The sequence below is a fragment of the Myotis nattereri genome, assembly GCF_964212035.1.
Source record: "Myotis nattereri genome assembly, chromosome: 6".
NCBI classification, from domain to species: Eukaryota; Metazoa; Chordata; class Mammalia; order Chiroptera; family Vespertilionidae; genus Myotis; species Myotis nattereri.
The window spans coordinates 44,193,901-44,209,838 of record NC_138081.1 but is presented as its reverse complement, the minus strand read 5'-3'; positions in this window follow the sequence as shown (position 1 = coordinate 44,209,838).

Below are 15,938 nucleotides of genomic sequence, written 5' to 3'. Positions count from 1 at the left end.
AGTGGGCAGGAAGAATGGATTGCAGGAAGTAAAGAATGTGACTTGATCTAATATCCTTGTAAAGATATTAATGGCAGGTCTCCTGCCTAGCAAAGTAATTGAATTAGTAGTGGGACAGGCTCAGCCATGTGTACCAGCTTGCCCAGGATGGCTTCTGCTAAACAAAACAGATTTGTGAATTTCTGGGGCAGGGCTCTCTGAAAAGTCACGTAAGCTGCGGAGCCTGCTGAATAGAAAGGGGAGAGGTCTCAAGACTAAAATGGTCCTCTTCTAAGTGAGCGACTCGACAGCACACATTGCTTCGTGACTGCACAGATGCACCCGGGCCAGAAACGATCCAGTACTTTGAGAAAGGGCCTGAGGACGTGGAGCTGGCGGTCCTGCACAGGTTCCCGCTCACTCTTTGTCTCCTTGAAATGCTTAGTAGAACTTGAGCCTGGGTAAGATCTCTGCTTGGTGTGAGTCTGATTTGACAGACCCATCCTTGTGACCGGTCGGGAGTCTGGTAAAGGAGGAGGGAAGGGTGTGTTCAGGTTTTCAGTAGCAGATAGCAGGCTGTCGGGGGAGCTACGTGCCTTCTTGGGAGGCCCAGAAACTGAAGACAAGTATCCATTTTTGTTGTTGTTAATCCTCACCTGAGGATATTTTTCCATTGATTGTATTTATTTATTTTTTTGAGAGAGAGAGAGTAGAAGGAAGAGAGAGAGAGAGAGAGAGAGAGAAACATCGATGTGAGAGAGACACATGGATTGGTTGCCCCCCACATGAGCCCCAACCAGGGCCAGGGATTGAGCCTGCAACTGAGGTACATGTCCTTGGCCAGAATTGAACTCGGGACCCTTCAGTTGTCAGGATGATGCTCTATCCACTGAGCCAAACAAGCTAGGGCAGTGGTCGGCAAACTTGCGGCTCGGCAAACCGCAGCTCATGAGCCACATGCGGCTCTTTGGCCCCTTGGGTGTGGCAGTATTTTGTGGAAGACCCACACTCAAGGGGCCAAAGAGCCGCATGTGGCTTTTGAGCTGCGGTTTGCCGACCACAGAGCTAGGGCAAGACACGTATCCATTTTGATGACCTGTGAGATCTGCCATATGTAAGGACCTGGGACTTGGTCCTCAGAGAATAAATAATCTAAGTAGATGACTATTAAGAGGATAAAGGGATGGAATTTAGGAACCCAAGTATAGATGTCATTCCCACCACACAGATTTCTCTCAAATTCAAAATAAAGGGCTTTCATTATAAACTGTTCTTTGACTCTGAATTCAGCAAAGCTAAATCTTGCCAGATGGATGAATGTTTGAATAAAAGTGGTCAAACAAGACAATCATGCCAAGCAGGAATGCAGATATTTTCCAGGTAGCATGGGGATCAGTGTGTTCTTCATCCTGCCTCCTGCCTCTTACCAACTCCACCACTTCAGTCTACAAAGTTCACTTTGTCCCCAGACTTCCCAATCACTATAATTTTCTACCCATTTCCTCTTACTTTTGTTTTCATTTCTCTGGGCTCAGCCCTAGAGGATAAAAACCAATGTTCCCAAGAACTTTCTAATAATGGAGGGAGCATTCATTTCCTTTAGTCCTCCTACAGTAACCCTCTGTACAACTCAAATGAGTCAGGAAGCAGCATGCCACCTGATTGGATTCAGAATATGAATGTGCATGTGGTGGCTTTAGTCACCAGAATGTCACCAGTGAGGTGAGGATGAAGAGATTGAGCTGCCGGGTCCCTCCAGGACCAGGTGAAATCATTTAATTCACAAATCAGACAAACTAAGCAAGGTATGTCTTTAGAGGGTAATTAAAGTGTTTGAAAACCAGTTCTTCCCTCCAGCTTCCAATAAAAACTCAGGGCTTGCAGTGCTAATGGGAGAGCAGTTCTTCCCAAATTCTAATGGATGTTCCCTCAGATTTTGGAAGCAGAATGAAAACCAAAGAGCAATCAACTGTGGCTCCATTTCAGACATCTCACTGGGCAGGCGAGGTTTAACTTTACACCAAATGCAAGGTTTAAATCGACAACACATGCTCCTTAAATTTCATGCAGACATCACGGGTTTCTGCATCTTCTAAAGAAGATAATAGAGTATTTGCAACAGAATTAGAGACCAGAGACCAACACACCTCTCCCCAAAGACAACTGTTTGTTTATATTTAACATACATTTATATATCTGTAGGGTGCAGCTATAGGGTTAAGCCTCAGACTGACCTATTGGCAAAGCCACAAACAAGTCCCAGCTTAGAGGGCACAGCCCTCTTAGCATAATTAGGCTTGACCTTATGCCCTCCCTAGATCTTATCTGGGTAGCTAATGGGCTGTGGGAGGTGCAGCAAGTGCTGCCAAAACAAGTGGAACTCACAAGAACATTGTAACTATGGTGACCACTACCTTGTTTACCTCTGGCTATAAAATAAAGGCTCAGCTTGCCTCTGGATCTCTCTCTGTTGGCCTCAGCCAGGCACAGGAGATCCACCTAGGCCCAGCTTATTCTCTTTGTCTGTCATTTCTCCATCCTTCACCGCCCTCACTCAGGCTTGTGAACAGTTGGCTGAACTGGCTCGGCACATATATCATTTACTACAGTTCTTGCATTGTTATAAGTACTTTATTAAAATTAACTCACTTCATTCCCATAACAACTATATGAATGAGGTAGGTATTGTTGTGGTCTTCATTCCCACTTTATAGTTGAGGAAACAGAGGCATTGTGAGTTTAAATAAGTTGCCCAAGGTCACACAGCTTCCCTGATTCAAATCTAGAGTCTGTTCCAGAATCTATGCTCTTATATACTCTGCCATGTTGTCTTTTTAAATGTTTTCAGAAAAAATATTTAAAAGCATTTAATTCATTCCCTATCTTAAAATCTTCCTCCTCTATCTACAAAGATAAATGCATGGAAACCTCGGCATATGGGCTGAGGACTCTCCAGCGAAGAGTGCACAGATATCACTCACAAGACGATGGACAAAGTGGGCAGCTGTGTGCCTTTGTTTCCATCATCTTGCATAAGCCTGCAACGTCCCCTCTTGTCCCGGTTCTGCCTCCATCAATTGGGTCTGAGTGGAGGGTCCCACCTGTTTCCTGTTTCCTGTTCCATGCTCAGGCCCCCACATTGTTGTCCATTGAGGATGCCAAACGACCCTCCTAAGATCACTTATTCATTCATTCATTCATTCATTCATTCCATAAACTCCTTCCATGTGCCAAACCTGTACTTGGCATGAAAACTGAGAGCATTTTCTAGGTGAGTGAATATATGAGAATGCTACCAGAAATATAATAAACACTAGAGGCCCGGTGCACAGATCCGTGCACTTTGAAAGGAAATTAATTAGAAGGTGGCCAGCAGGGTGGGGCTGGACGAGATGGGCCGGACACGCCCTGGAGCCAACCTCCTGAGGTCCCTCCCTGGCTGCGCACCTGGGGTGGCGTGGGCTTGAAGGGCAGAAATTAACCCAGTACAGATGGTGAGGACAAGAGCCACAGGGCACACACCTGAGTCCAGACCACTTCCTTTGTTACTATCATTCTCTAAGAGTGAGAAGTGGCGATTGGTACCAGAACCCACTTTGCAGTCTCTGCAGATTGTTACTTAAGTATAACGAGCCTGCATATTCTTCTTAGACAAAATGGCTATCATTTCTTCCTATAATTTTCATAATTAGCCAAACTACATACACAGAGACCCCAAGAGCTATTTCCACCTTCTTCCCCAGAGCTGTGTTCTCTGCTCTTAGCTTCATTCTGCTGCAAGTGGCCAGTGTTTTGGAGAGAGACCATCTCATCAAGCAAACATCGTTCGGTTTACTCACAGCTCCATTTCCTCTTGGAAGAGCACCTTGGCTCCAAGCAAAATGGTCAACGCAATAGCCGTAAGCGTTGTGCATGGTTAGCGTTTCTTTTCCATACTCTCTAGGCAAAGCCCCAAATACCCTTTGGAGACTTCATTCATTTAATAGCTATTTATTGAAACATGTCTAAGTACGTACAGTGAGTGGTAAATGTGCCAACCAGTGTGACAGGGCAAATCTAACTAAAGGATCTCTCATCTGGAGAAGCTCAGTGCCCTACCTAGTGTGGACAGAAGCCCTTGGCACAGCTACAGATTGGTGACTAAGTCTGTCTAAGGAAAGCCTTAGGTGCCTCTGTGCTCAGTGACCCCAGGGGGCTTTCAGAACTTGGTTAAGCAAGGGCAGTGTGAGCCATTGGATGGCTTCTCTGGGACAGTAGCAGGAGTTTGGAAAGGGAGCTTGGAAGAGAGATCCGAGTGGTGACCTGCAGTGACCATGAAGCAATCGCCGAAGCTATGTGCTAAGAACCATGTTCTGAGACACCCCCTCAGGCAGGTAAAGGAAGGCTGGTGACACCCAGCAGAGAAGGGCAATGAAGCAACAACAAGCCAAAGCCCAGCCCTCATGCTGATGGAGCAGGTAGGTTTACTTCATATACAGGCCAATCTCCTCACCCTCAGCAAAAAATTAGCTGTCCCTAATGATACCTGATTAAATTCTTGGTGTTGTATGACCAGTCTGGGGATTCAGAGTTACATAAAGGCAACATGTTGTAAAATGGGATGTGGTAAGAGACCACAGGAAAAAGCAATTATGGACTCAGATATGGTTTTTATGTTATTTCCATTTGAGACACAAGATCTGAAGAAGGCATTTAAAAAAAAATTCTATTCTAATGGACACATTAGGGCTTTGATTGATAGGGTATAGGAAAGAAATATAGGTTTAAAAAAAAAAGATGCTCAATCAATACTTCCTTTCGAACCAGTGGACACACAGATAAGGATTTGGAAGGCAAAACCTAAATTCATGCAGCAGGTCACATAGCCTTTGACCAGTTTATGGTTTGGGATTAGGAAGACCACTTGGTTTACAGACTCCCACACTTGAGAGTGTCCACAGCTCTCCCCAAACCAACCAGTATAACGGTTCCACCCAATTCCTTTTCAGCTGGAACGCTGGCACGTTTATTTCCTAGCAGAAAAGTACACTCATGAGCTCACACTTGTTCTCACTAGCCTGACTATTCCTAAGCAGCCAGCACATTACCCGGGCCCCCCCGTGTCTCTTTAGAAGGGAATCCAAAGCCATAGAACAGAAAGAAAGGGAAAAATTCAATCACGACTTTTGATGCCGTGATTCCAAGGGTTTGTAGTACCTCCTTTGAGAGAGCGACAAAGACATCAGGAGGTAGAGATTCACAAGGTTATGTGCTGTGGCAGCAGGGGAAAGCCATTTTACAGCAGTTATAAGAGCCTGAGAAAGCATTATTTTAAATCTCTTCACCAGGAGCTTCTGGCTCCTATCATTACTCAGGATGACCATCCTTGCCCTAAGCCACACAGGTTGCAATGACTACATAATGCAGATTATTTCCTTCTAGCCAATCACTTATTGAGTATAATAATAATAGCAAGTGACCCTAAATTCTGGGAAAGTTCAAGGTCTGCTGCCTCATAACCTGATGCCCAGAAATGCAGGCTCTCAGCAATGTGGCTCTGAATTAATAAAGGAAAATGGCAATCAAAGTTTTACTCTTTTGCTTTCATCCTTTTGCCAAATTTTAAGAACTTTACCATGAAAATACCAACAAATTAAGGAAATTAAACTCACAATTCTAAATGGTTAAAAATTTTTCACTTCTTATTTTTAACGAGAAAAATTATATCATTCCTTTATGTGTATTTGTGTTGTAAGTACAGGACCAGGAAAATATAATTCAGTGAGAAAATTCAGGACAAAGGCAGGAAATAAAATCTATTTAAAATAAGCCAGAGGTGACTTAAATTTTGTTTGTTTGTTTTTCACAAAATTATTTTCCCATCACTTCTTCACTTGGAGAAAGTCTGTTAGCAGGGAGAGGATGAATTTTACCAAAGAGTTATAATCATCCTTCTCTGAGCAAAAATCACAATCTGACCAGAATGTCTTGCTAGCATTACTACCACAATTAGTCACTGCTCCTACGGGTGAACCTCCCCCTATATTTTCATTTTAGTATTTTCTAACTGAGGTTAAAATCATCATTTATGACATGGTGTGGCTCTAAGAAATAAAGAAATGAACAGTGAGATTATAGAAAACAGGAAGAGATTATGTATGATCATATTGATCCTTGAAGTTGTGTCTGCAGGACTCCATCATTTTGGCCAGTGTATTGTATCCTAGGATTGTCATAGCAAAATCCCATGAACGTGATGGCTTAAAACAACAGAAATGTATTTCTCATAGTTCTGGAAGCTAGACGTTCAAAATCAAGATATTGGCAAGTTTGGTTCCCTCCGAAGGCCCTGAGGGAGAGCCTGCTCCATGCCTCTCTTGCAGCCTCTGGTGGTTGCCAGTAATCTTGACATTTCTTGGCTTGTAGATCCATCATCTTAACATCTGCCTTTATTATCACAGGGAGTTCCTCCCTGGGTACCTGTCTGTGTTTTCTTAAAACTATGCTAGTTGTAAGGGGCCCACCCAACTCCAGCATGACTTCATCTTAACTTGTTACACTTGCAAAGACCCCATTTCCAAAGGAGGCCACCTTCACAGGCACTTCAACATAGTTTTTTTGTGGGACATAATACAACACACAACAGTCAGAATTTTAACAAAAATGACTGAAGGGCAAGGAACCATTTTGTATCAATTATCTCACTGCTAAAAATGTAAACCTTTAGCGTAACCGATGAGATACGGATGTCAGCAAGTTATGTGTCATACAGGTCAACACTGACAAGTGACTTTTTAAAACAGACCCATCTAGTCAGTGCCCTTTAGTCTCATTAAAGTTGCTCATTCATTTGAGTTGCTACACTTAGTCTCTAGAAACAGCCTATTTGAAGTTGACTTTTGGCATCCAGACTTCTCTGTATGAGACCAAAATTTCAGGTGTTGGAGGTTATGCCACTTACATATTGGATGCCGAGATAGGGGACACAAAGTGGCTACCACTTTGGAAGTTTCCTGCATGACCCACCAAACGTGGCCTGCTTCCAACGGAAGGCCAAGACAAGAGCGCTTGGAAAGTAGCTTCTCGGATTTCAAAATAGTACTAGGAGAATTGCCTTAGCAGACGTTCCACTGAAATTGGCTTCATTTGGTGTTGTTCCCGTCATCCTTGGAGGGGTCCCGGCCAGGAGCTCCTTACCTTGGCCATTCAAGTTAAGACATTCCGCCTCTTAACAAGTCAATGGGGTAGTTTAGAGAAAAAGTCAGAGCAGAGAGAAATCATCAAGCTTTGTGACTGACTCTATTTCTATCTTTTGGAATTAAATATGGGAAGCCCATGATTTGGGAGCATTGTCAATGCCATGAAATTAACAACTACATAGTAATTACTTTCACTCCACAATCTTCCCCAACATTTTACAGTGAAAAATTTCAAGCATATAGCAAAGTTGAAAGAATTTTACAGTAAAAATCACCTAGAGTCATTTATTAATATTCACTATCCTTGCTTCTCCATATATCTATCCACTAGTCCAACCCTCTAGCCAACTATCAATCTATCTGGTTTTTATGCATTTTCAAGCGAATTACAGACATCAGTACCCATCTAACTAAATACTTCCGCATGCAGACTGTTAACTAGAGATTTCTTTTTAAACTGTAGGATAACCCACATCACCTAGGAGCTATTTATAGAGGAATGCATAGCACTTCCATGAGGATATTTCATCTCAGGGTAAGTGTTCAGGTAGCATATTCCTTTTCCTATTTCAGTGAATATCTAAAATACAAGACAGGCATTGTTATAAAGTTTATATTAAGATATTTCATTAAAAAATGAAAAAAATTAATTGAGCCAACTTATTGACAAATACTGTCCCTTCATCTCTCCCTGGGCATATATAAAAGAACTGGATTGTTATTGTTTCAGAATTCAGGCCTCACAGGTAACTGTCTTATAAACACACTGAATGTGCTGGCAAGTTCCCTCCAAAGACTACAATTACATCTCGACTGGGGCATCTCTCATGCTGCTTACCTACACTACAATCCTCTTTCAAATACAAGTTTAAACTCTGGGTCTAATCAATAAAAACTCCATTAAGCGTAACTTTATATTTTATTAATATTTGTCAAACTCTCTACCTTTTCATTAAAAAAGAAAGTGCTCTTGCCCCATCTATTCTCATGGGCTGCTATGCATTGCCTGGATAACATAGCCCCATTCTGACAGAAAAAGGTTCAGGTAAAACATAGAATTGTATTGATTGAATGGAGAGCAATAGCAAGGACAGGGAGCTTCACACACTTAACAAATTAATGAAGCAATTACCTCTCTAGAAGACCAGAAAATCAAATACTGTGAGGCACTTTCTTCTCTCCTCCTTCCACATAGGAGCCTCTCTTTTGGCCTGATTATAACTTCCCTCTTTTTAAAATCCGCACGTTTTCATGCCTCCATGCCTTTGCTGCTGCAGGTCTCACACTGAGGAATATCCTTCTAAATGCAAGTACCACCTTTGTGACAGATGTTTGGAGCCCTCCCTGATTATGGTGTAATTGGCTGTGCCCTTCCATGTCTTCCCGTACCCAATGCCCACATCTCTGTTTTTTTGTTCAATGGGCTATCTGGTGATTAGTGGAATAGATGTGTGGTGCCTCATTACAATGGGCAGATGTCAGATGTAATCTTTTTATCCTTAGGAACCAATATGATGGCCTAGAGAAACCAGTGTGGTGGCCCCAAAATATGCTGACTGCATGGAGTATGAGGTATGAAAACATACTTGAGAATGAGAAAATCCAGACACTCATTCTGTGTTTACAAATTTCAAACATTTTGAGGAAATGGAATAATTACTAGTCTGCTCTACTATGTTTACAACATCAGGGACAGAATACAAGGCAATCCTTTGGGTGCACTAAATAGATCTTGAATACAGTGAAATACATTACATTTCCAAAGATGCACAGAGGGCTTGCCATCAATGCTGTTATCCTATGGGGCACATAGACGTGCACAAGCTCCATCTGTTGTATGTTGATTGTCCTCTGGGAAGGTGATAATTTGGGTGTGTACTTTCTGATAATTCTTATATCTAAAACTTCCAAACTTAATGTGCTACTAATTTATATTATCATTTTGTTTTGTTTTTTCCTTCAGGAGAAAAAGCCTACAAATGTTTCTGCCTTGACCTCACCAACACCAACCTCTTCATCTCCAATCATAAAATAAACAGATAGAGGACTTCTTTATGAAGCCTTGGTTTTGAAAATGGTTTCCTTACATGTCAAAAAAATAGCTTTTCATTTATATTTCATAAAAAGGATCCAATCATCAAATTCAAGCTCAGGTTCATATTTTATATCCAAAAGCTTGTTAAAACGCTTGAGTCCCTATGTAATCTCAGTTATCTTTAATTGAATACATTATCCATAATTATCATAAAGGAGCACATCATTTAACAGGAAATTGAACCAACCAGAGAAACATATGCCTTCTCTCAGTCCAATTTCACACTGAATCTACCCCAAAGAAGTGGAAGCAAGCCCCTCTGGAGTCAGCCTAAGATGGGCTGGACTGCGGTTCAGTCACTGCCCTTGGGAAAATACGCATCCTCTCTAAACCACTGTTTCATCCCCTCTGAAAGAGGAGTAGTAATAACAACATGTCATAGAGAGCTTTGAATTACGAATAATAAAAAATTGGTACCGTGTAGTGCCTGGTGTTGGTGAGGTCAAGCAGGTTCACAGTAAGTGTTTTTAATTACATTATGGTTTCATCTGCCAATTAATATTTTCTCTGCCTTGTTGCTGTTTCCTCGGTCTGGAGAGCATCCCTTGCTCATCCTTAACTCACCCAATCAGGCAAGCTCATCTTGGTCCTTAAATACCGGTGTCAACTCTGGAGAAAACTTCCCGACTCCCTCCCACTCCTCCAGGACAGGTTAGTCACCCTAGAAAGTCCTGCTTACTTTTGTCATTGTCCTTAGTATACACTGTAATATAATACGTATTGACTAGTCTACCTCCCCTACTTCAGTGTAAGTTCCTTGAGAAGAGAGAGTGTGTCTTGGTCTTTATTCTCTTAGTATCTTTACTCCTAGCACCATGTCTGCATTTGGAAGGGAAATAAAAATAAGGGCTCTGAAAATGATTTCATTCAGACAGCTAAAATTAAAATAAACTAGGCATTAATGGCATTTTAATTAAGAATTCAGAGGGAAATTTCCTATTGTGCCAAATATTTAAAAATTTCAAATTTCCGAGTTAGTCATTACTCTCCTCAAAAAATAAAAGGGTAGTTCTTTTCTGTTAATCTAAAGAACTTCAGATTCTGGATCTAGTGTTTTCTTTGACTACCATATAAGTAAAATAAAACGGCAATCTGTCATAGGCAGATTCAAGCATAACATGAACAGTGTCCAGAATATATGTCCATATTGTCCAAAGTCCATAATAGTGTCTCCACAAATCGATAGGTGAATTAAGAGTGAAGGAGAAACACTCTTTTTTAGGTGAAGTTAAAGCAAGTTTGGGGAAAAGGTTAAGAAGGTTCAAGGATGAGTATGTGCAAGCTGATTTTGTGTATTTAATTCTCTGATGAACTGTGTGTGTGTGTGGTGGAGTGATGCTGGTTCCAAACTGGGGCTGGAATATGTAAGAATCCTCAATATTTCCCCCTTCAAATCCCTCTTCACACACAAATGTTTCATCAATTAAGGTTAATTTAATTAACAAGATCATCTTTCAAAATGGAAACCACTGCAGGGTAGGAAGCGGAGTGAGGAATCCTTTGAAGGCTGTAGTGCCGCACTCCGTTTGAATTAGAATCACACCTTGCTAACTAAGGTGGGAGGCAATCTTGCACCAGAAGAAAATGAGACAAATCTGGCTCTGAAAGGCTCAGGCTCCCACTGTGACTCTATTAGGGCAGAACAGCATACTCAGATTTTGTTACCGTGGGAATCTGGAGAAGCACTCTACTTCAAACACCAAGAAATGTGGTTTTCAAACCAAACACATGCAGAACCTAACATCACATAGTTTTTTTTAACACAAACAAGTAAACAGAGAAAAAATATTTTAAAGTTACAAGTACCCCCTTTATCTAAGAAAGAAAGATTCTGCTAAGTGAAGGATTTTTTTTTTTTTTTTTTTTTAGGGGTGTATGAAGCCAGTCTAAGACTCCAAACCTTTCAAATACTTTCCCACAAAGTGGGTAGTTGATATGCAAACAATTAACACATTGTGGATGGATCACGAGAATTCTCGCTTCATATTACACAGTGTTTTACAAAGTGTCATTAAGTGAAGGATTTTATTTATGATGACATCTGGCTTCCTTAAAAGATGGTTTTAAGAGATGGGTGTGAGGAGGCCCAGCTGGAGGAGGGTGCGCCACCCTGTGGGTCTGCCTCAGGGCGGAGATGTGGAGGAAGGAAGGGCTGGAGGGAGGGAGGAGGGGAGGGACTGTGTGGCAGGCTACAAGGAAAGATCAGAGGAAAATGTGTCCCCAGAGTGGAGCAGGTGAAAGTCTCTGAGCTCTGTGGCATAAACCAGCTTCCCCACCAGCCTTCACCGAAATGTCCACTTCTCACCAATGCCTGAGGAGATCTATGAATTTCATTATTGACAGAACTGAAAGAAAAAGATAAACATAACCCAACCAACAGAAGAGATAAATATATATTTCCATCCTGCAGGGGTTTGCTCCTGGTAACTAGTCAAAAACGGTGACATTATTTAGGGTCAATAATGAATAAACTCTTTAAAAATCCTGGAAACCAAGTTGAATGGATCATGCTTCACAATGTCAACCGACAGAGCTGTAAATATTTCCCTTCACAATCACAACAATCTAATGTAGGGTCTCTCTGCAGTAAATTCCTCCCTCCTGGCTGAGGCCATCAGTTGCCATGGTAACAGAGTTAAAGCAGCAAGTGGCAAAAAATCATTATTCATCCCCAGCAGGATGCTTTCCCCTTTTACAAAATAACCCCAACACTCAGGCAAAATAACAAAAAAAAGACAAGCCCTAATGTGGACACTCTCGAATTCACAGACACAATCTCTTACTTGCTCCACTAATCCATTTCCCGGCACCACGCCATCACGTGACCCCTACCACAAATTTTTTTTGGTCCATCCTACCTCTTACTACGAATCTCCTCTCTTTGGGCAAAAGTGCTAGTGACAGTGTCATTCTATGGTTCTTCACCAATGCGCCGCCAGGAGCCGGGACAGCCCTAGTAACAAACACCCCAGAGCCCCCCGCCACCCCCCCCCCCCCCCCCCGTTCATCCACACTCTAAGTCCATTCATAAGCAAACCCAGCTAGATCCTTACCTGTGGGGGTAAATGCATCGCCTTCCCCTCCAAACTGGCCTTCTTTTCTGAGTTTCTTGTTTCCTCTCAAGATGGGGCCACTCTCCTTAGTCCCAGGTTCCTAATCATGATGTCACCTTTACTTCTCCGTGTCTTCTGCAGTTTCACCAGCTGCTGAGGGACGCAGACACTTCTTTGTCTTGTGGCTCCGCTCCAGCCCTTCTTCTGCCCCCTGCCCCCCGCCCCAGCCACCTGGCAAACGCAGACATTTCAGGACAGACACTTCACCAGCTGCCCTCTCTCCCCGCGTCATCTTCCTTCTACTCTCTTTTCCCCTCGGGCCTATTTCTTCACCCTCTGACTTTAATGCAGACGTCGAAGAAGGTTTCTCTAGTCTCTGACTTGAAAAACAGAGAACTCCTGGTAGGGCGAGACCTGTCCTTGTTGAGAACATCAACTGCATTAGAATCAGCTGCTTTGGGGTAGAAGCTCCGCCACATAGGATATTTCTTAAGTCAACTAGCCTATAGTAAAATTGGTCTTGTTTCTCTGTACATCATTTTGCTTAAAGTCACAGAACCCCATAGAACACTGGTTATCAGCCTTGGCTGCACATTTTGATTCTAATGTGCAGCCAAGGTTGAGAACCACTGCCGCAGATGATGTTAAGTAAAGACTTACTGTATCTCAAAGACTTGCTATATCTCAACTTCTATGGAATTTCTTTAATATCTTTCAATGAAGTTTTATAATTTTCTTCATAAAATATGTACATTTTCATTACATCCATTTTAGTACTTTGTATTTTGTTGCTATTGTATCTAATATGCTTTAACAATTACACATATTATGTATATTCTGGTTTGTAGGAATGTAACTGATATTTATATATTTATCTTATGTCTAGTATACATTCTGACCTCAGTTACTAATTCTAATAATTGTTCTATTTTTCTCTTCAATTTTCTATTTAGATAATGAGTACTGTCTGTGAATAATGATGGTTTTGTTTCTTATTTGAAAATTCTTATATCTATAATTTCCCTTTCTTCCTGTACTGGAAGTTGACCCCCTCCCTCCCTCTCCCCTCTCTCCAAAAAAGAATAATAGTGGAAAGTCCTTATCATTTTAAAGGAATGCTTCCAAAGTTTCACCATTAAGTAGTTTATATGCTTTAGTTAAACAAATTTTATTAGATTAGGGGAGTCCCTTTTTCTTTTAGTTTGAAAAGCATTTTAAACAATTTTAATGTGTTAATTTTATCAAACTTTAAAATTATGTTTTCTACATTAAGTATGATTTTACTGTTGCATTAAAACTTTTATTAGGCTTAGTAAATTTTCATCTGTTCAAGTTTGCAAAGAAATGTACTTTGTTTTCTAAATCAATTTTTAAAATGTTTTTTCTGCATCTGCTCAGATAATTTTATTGTTTTTCTCTTTTAATCAGCTAATGTGGTAATAGATAAAATATAGACATAGGTAAATACAATAGATTTTTCTAAATTTAACTCAAATTTATATTCTTGGACTAAATAAACCTAGTTGGGTTAAAATTGTTTTTTTGATCATTAAATTTTCTTTGGCTATATTTGGGATGCTTTTATCAGTATTCATAAGTGATATTAGCATATTATTTTTACTTTTTAAATCAAAGTAGTACCAGGTTTTAATATTAAAGTAATACCAATCATATAACATGTATTTTGGAGTGGGCGATTCTTCACTTCTTCTGTTTTAAGGTAAAATTCCCATATGGCAGGAATCTGTTCCTTCAAAAGTTGGTAGATTTCATTTGTAAAACTGTTTCATCCCCTGATTCCATGGGCAGATTTTCATATTCCTGATTGATTGTCTTTAATATTTCTAAGTCTGCCTGTTTGGGCTGCTGTAACAAAATACCACACTGGGTGGTTTATAAACAACAGAAATGTATTTCCCACAGTTCTGGAAGCTAGAAGTCAAAGACCAAGGCACTTGCAAGGTCACATTCAGGTGCAGAGCCTCTTCCTGGTTCATAGGGGCAACTTCCTGCTGGTCCTCACAGTGCGAGGGGCTAGAGGTGTCTCTGGGCCTTTTCTATAGCAGCACTAGTCCCGCCCATGAGGCCTCCACTCTCATGGGGTAAGCATCTCCCAAAGGCCCCATCTCCTGACACCATCACCTTTGAGGGTTAGAATTTCAATATACTGCATGGAATTTGGGGGGACAGATGGGGCACAAAATTTAGACCATAGCAGGGATTCTGTGATTTTTTTTTCTCTGAGTCAGTTTTACCAACATATTTACCTAGAAAAGGATTTGTTTCATCAAACTCTTCTAATTTACTGGATAATTTTGTTCAAAGTATTTTCTTGTGTCTCATATATCTGTAGTTAAGGCCATTTTTTAATTTCTATTATTTACTAGTTCTCTCTCTCATCAGTCATTTCAAAGCTTTTATTGGCATTTTAAAAGAATGAATTTCTAGTTTGCCCATCTTCTCTAATGTATTTTTGTTCCCAGTCTCAATACTTCTGCTCTTACCTTTATTATCTACTCACTGTAGATGCTTTATTACACCTCCTTTTCTTCCTGGGACTAGGGAGCAAAGGTTGAGAGGAGGAAGAAGGAAATGTACTATTCTTGAAATGAACTTAAGTCAAGAAAAATCAAGACTGGCATTTCCTCTGAGAAGGGCTAGACTCAAGTTGTTCTTTACAGGAGAAGTTTTGAAACCCATCTTCTGAGCTATTTGGAAAGCCCTAAAAGCTATGTTCTAAGGGAAGGTTTTCAGAGAATATTAATGTTTTTGTCACATATTGAATTTCTATGAAATCTTAGAGGCAAAGGAAAGGATTTTCTTTTTTTATGCTGTGATTCATTGCAGAACTCGTCACAAGTGCTACATTACAGCATGGCTGTCAAGAAAGAAGAAAATAAGGAAGCAGTGACTATATAATTTATAAGTCACAATCCATGGCCTGAGCTTTTTTGGTATCTGGCATTTTGCCTAGCTGATGAGCTCCTACCCACATGTAGCCACAACCCACACAATTGGCAGGATGTCCCTATCTGCAAGCACTCAAATGCTATGGAAGTATTGGGGAGCGTTGGTTCATATATGTCTTGATTGCCATTCACCAATGTGAACCCTTTGGTAACTCAGAATTTCTGATGTCCTCTGAGCTCACTGGGTTGATTCTTTTATCCCTCAATATAATAGAGTTTATTTTTCAATCAGGAAGCTCCTAGTTTAATGTGCACAATTAAATCGACCAACAATGATGATGCATGACAATAAATGCCACCCTGGAAATGTGCAAAGGTTGCTATGGATGAGAGGTAGAGAAAGAATCCCTCACTCAGCCTGAAGGAGCCGTAACAAGATTCCTGGAGGAAGAATTGAGGTTGAGATTCTCAAGCTGATGGAATCTCTTTCAAAATGGGCATGGATGGGTAACAGGAGTTGGTGCCGGATGGGTCACGGAATTGGTGGTCTGTATAGAGGCAGTGAGGCCAGGCCCACAAAGGGGCCAGTTTCCCACGAAAACACTCCAGTAGCGAGAAAGGAGGCAGGAGAGGAGGCGTGAGCGGTGAAGTACACCTTTGTTCACCGGAATGGCTGGGGTGCCTTCCCGCACAAAAGAGGCTCACCAACTCTCAGCTCCCACCC